Genomic DNA, 4,547 nt, shown 5'->3' with positions numbered 1-4,547 from the left:
CTTTCTTGTTGTTTTGTTGATGGTTTCTTTTGCTGTAAAAAAAGCTTTTTATTTTGATGTAGTCCCATTTGTTTATTTTCTCTTTAGCTTCCATTGCACTAGGGGTAGTATCAGTGAAAAAGTTTTTTTGGCATACGTCTGAGATTTTGTTGCCTGTGGATGCTTCAAGTATTTTTATGGTTTCCCGTCTGATGTTTAAGTCCTGTATCCATTTTGAGTTTATTTTTGTGTATGGTGTAAGTTGGTGATCTAGTTTCATTCTTTTGCATGTATCTGTCCAATTTTCCCAACACCATTTATTGAAGAGACTGTCTTGACTCCATTGTATATTAGTGCCTCCTTTGTCAAATATTAATTGAGCATAGTGATTTGGGTTGATATCTGGGTTCTCGATTTGATTCCATTGATCTATATGTCTGTTTTTGTGCCAGTACCAGGCTGTTTTGAGAACAGTGGCTTTGTAATACAGTTTGAAGTCTGGTATTGAGATACCTCCTACTTTACTCTTCTTTCTCAGGATTGCTGTGGCTATTCGGGGTCTTTTATTGTTCCAAATGAACTTTTGGAGAGTTCTTTCTAGGTCAGTGAAATATGCCGTTGGTATTTTAATGGGGAGTGCATTGAACTTATAGATTGCTTTAGGAAGTATGGACATTTTGATGATGTTGATTCTACCAATCCATGAACATGGTATGTTCTTCCATCTGTTTACATCTTCCTCTATTTCTTTTTTCAGTGTCGTGTAGTTTTCCGCAAATAGGTCCTTTACTTCCTTAGTTAAGTTTATTCCTAGGTATCTTAATTTTTTTGGTGCGATCGTAAATGGAATTGCTTTTTTAGTCTCTGTTTCTATAAACTCACTGTTGGTGTATAGAAATGCCATAGATTTCTTGGTGTTAATTTTGTATCCTGCTACATTGCCAAATTCATTTATTAAGCCAATTAGTTTTTTAATGGAGTCTTTTGGGTTTTTTATATACAATATCATGTCGTCTGCAAATAAGGATAACTTTACTTCTTCTTTTCCAATTTGGATGCCTTTTATTTCCTCCTCTTGTCTAACTGCAATGGCTAGTACTTCCAGTACTATGTCAAAGAGGAGTGGCGATAGTGGGCATCCCTGTCTTGTTCCTGTTCTTAGAGGGAATGGTTTTAGTTTTTGCCCATTGAGTATGATGTTTGCTGTGGGTTTATCATATATAGCTTTTATTACGTTGAGGTATGATCCTTGTACTCCCACCTTGTTAAGAGTTTTTATCAGGAAAGGGTGTTGGATTTTATCAAATGCTTTTTCTGCATCAATTGATATGACTATATGATTTTTATCTTTCAACTTGTTTATGTGATGTATCACGTTTATTGATTTGCGGATATTGTACCAACCTTGCATTCCTGGTATAAATCCTACTTGGTCATGGTGTATGATCTTTGTGATGCTCTGCTGGAGCCGATTTGCTAGAATTTTGTTGAGGATTTTGGCATCTATGTTCATGAGGGATATTGGCCTGTAATTCTCTTTCATTGAGTTGTCTTTATCGGGTTTTGGTATTAGGGTGATGCTGGCTTCATAGAAGGAGTTTGGAAGTGTTCCTTCCTCTTGAATTTTTTGGAATAGTCTGAGGAGGATAGGTTTTAGTTCTTCCTTGAATGTTTGGTAAAACTCTCCTGTGAAGCCATCTGGCCCTGGGCTTTTGTTTGCTGGAAGCTTTTTGATGACTGTTTCAATTTCTTCCCAAGTCACTGGTCTATTGAGATTTTTAGATTCTTCCTGATTGAGTTTTGGAAGTTTGTATTTTTTATTAATGTTTTCTATTGAGTTCTTATAGCAGCAATGTCATTTTTACTTTTTCTTGGTTCTTCATTTCCTCTTGGTTCTTATACATATTGTCGAATTTGTCTTCCATTATTTTCATCCATCTTATGACCATTTCTCTGAATTCTTTCTCTGACAGGTTAATTATGTCCATTTTGTTTACTTCCTTTTCTGGTGATGCCTGCTTTTCTTTCATATGCAGGATGTTTCTTTGTCTCCTTATGATCTCTCTTCTCCAGGTGTCCGATTATGTAGTTCTCTCTCTCCTTATCCCAGGTGAAAACTGACCTTTCCATGAGAGAGTGAAAAGCTCCTCTAAATTCACATGCTTGCGTCACTTGGGGACTGGTGTCCTCACGTTTGCAGCTGCTCAGTGGGTACCGTACTTGTAGGTTCCCCGGGCTTTTCAGGCTTCTGATAACATCCACTTTCCCCTTCAAGATGGCACAGTCTCCGCATCCAAGATGGTCACTCCAAGAGGGAACCCAGCAAGAGCGGGGGCTGCCCAGTCAGGGGAGCCCCTTCCAGCAATCCCACACAGTCTCTTGGAGTATAGCTATCCCTCAACTCACCAACAAACACTTCCTGAGCAACCACACATGCTCCCTTTGTTTTCTCACTCGCACACTATCTTGTAGTCTGCCTTCTCGTCAGCAGCCATCTTTGATTATGGGACTGATTTTTTTAGTCTCTCTTTCTGTAAGTTCACTATTGGTTTAAAGAAATACCATAGATTTCTTGGCATTGATTTTGTATCCTACTACATTACTGAATTCATTTATTAAGTCTAATTATTATTTTTTTTTTTGCTTATAAAAAAAAAAAAGCCATAGATTTCTGGGTTTTAATTTTATATCCTTCTACATTGCCAAATTCATTTATTAATTCTAATTGTTTTGTGATGAAGTCTTTAGGGTTTTCTATGTACAGCATCATATCATCTGTGAATAAGGACAGTTTTACTTCTTTTTTCCAATTTGGATGCCTTTTATATCTTCTTCTTGCCTGATGGCTAGTACTTCCAGTACTATGTCAAACAGAAGTGGTGAGAGTGGGCATCCCTATCTTGTTCCTGTTCTTAGAGGAAATGGTTTTAGTTTTTCTCCATTGAATATGATGTTTGCTGCGGCTTTGTCCTATATGGCTTTACTATTTTGAGGTATGATCCTTCTATTCCTACCTGGCTGAGATTTTTTATCAAGAAAGGGTGTTGATTTTTTAAGTGCTTTTTCTGCATCAATTGGCATGACTATGTAATTTTTATCTCTCAATTTGTTTATGTGATGTCTGGTTTGTTGGAGAAGAATTGTTCATAGTATTTTTTAACAATCCTTTGTATTTCTGTGGAGTCTGCTATTATTTCACCTCTTTAATTTCTGATTTTGTTTATTTGGGTCCTCTCTCTTTGCTTCTTCATAAGCCTGGGAAGAGGTACATCAATCTTGTTTATACTTTCAAAGAACCATCTCTTGGTTTCATTGATCTTTTTTTTTAGTTTTGTTTTGTTTTGTTTTTCTCCATCTCTATGTCATTTATTTCTGCTCTAATCTTTATTATCTCCTTCCTGCTACTCAATCTAGGCTTTTCTTGTTGCTCTCTTTCTAAGTCTTTGAGTTGATTTACTACCATTTTTTCTTGTTTTTTTTTTGTTTGTTTGTTTGTTATTTTTTGCTTTTTTTGTTTGTTTGTTTTTTTTTGAGGTAGACCTGTAGAGTTATAAACTTCCCTCTCAGGACTTCTTTCATTATATCCCATAGATTTTGGGTTGTTGTGTTTTTATTGTCATTAGTTTCCATGATGTTTTAAATTTCTTCTTTGATCTCATTGGTAACCCAATCACTATCTTATAGCACACTATTAAGCTTCCATGTGTTTGTGTTTTTTATTGTTTTTATTATAGTTTATTTCTAATATTATGCCATTGTGATCTGAGAAGATGCTTGAAATGATTTCAATCTTCTCAAATTTCGGGAGACTTTGCATGTAACCCAATATTTGGTCAATTTTTGAAAATGTCCATGTAAGACCAATAACTCCAATGAAATTGAAACAGTAATCAAAAAATTTCCAGGAAACAAAAGCCCTGGACTAGATAGCTTCACATGGGAGTTTTACCGACATTCAAAGAAGAGCAAAAGCCTATCCTTCTCAGACTATTCCCAAAAATTCAAGAGAAAGGCATACTCCCAAACAATTTCTATGAAGCCAGCATTACAATAATCCCAAAACTAGATAAAGAAACCAAAAGAAAGAAAATTACAGGCCAATATCCCTCATGTACATAGATACTAAAATCCTCAAAAAATTCTAACAAACCAAATCTACCATTACATTAGAAAGATCATACACCATAACCAAGTGTGATTTATTCCAGGAATGCAAGGCTGGTACAATATCCGCAAATCAATAAATGGGATACATCACATAAACAAAATGATAGACAAAATCACATAGTCATATCAATTGATGCAGAAAAAGCATTTGACAAAATCCAACACCCTTTTCTGATAAAAACACTCAACAAAGTAGGAATAGAGGGATCATACATCAACATAATGAAAGCCTTATATGACAAACCTATAGTCAGCATAATACTCAATGGGCAAAAACTAAAACCATTTCCCCTAAAAACAGGAACAAGACAGTTTCACCACTTTCACCAATCCTGATCAACATAGTACTAGAAGTGCTAACCATAGCAATAAGACAAGAAGAAGAAATAAAGGGCATTCAA

The sequence above is a fragment of the Pipistrellus hanaki genome, assembly GCF_964339955.1.
Source record: "Pipistrellus hanaki genome assembly, chromosome: 9".
Classification (NCBI taxonomy): Eukaryota; Metazoa; Chordata; class Mammalia; order Chiroptera; family Vespertilionidae; genus Pipistrellus; species Pipistrellus hanaki.
Note: the sequence above shows the minus strand (reverse complement) of the source record.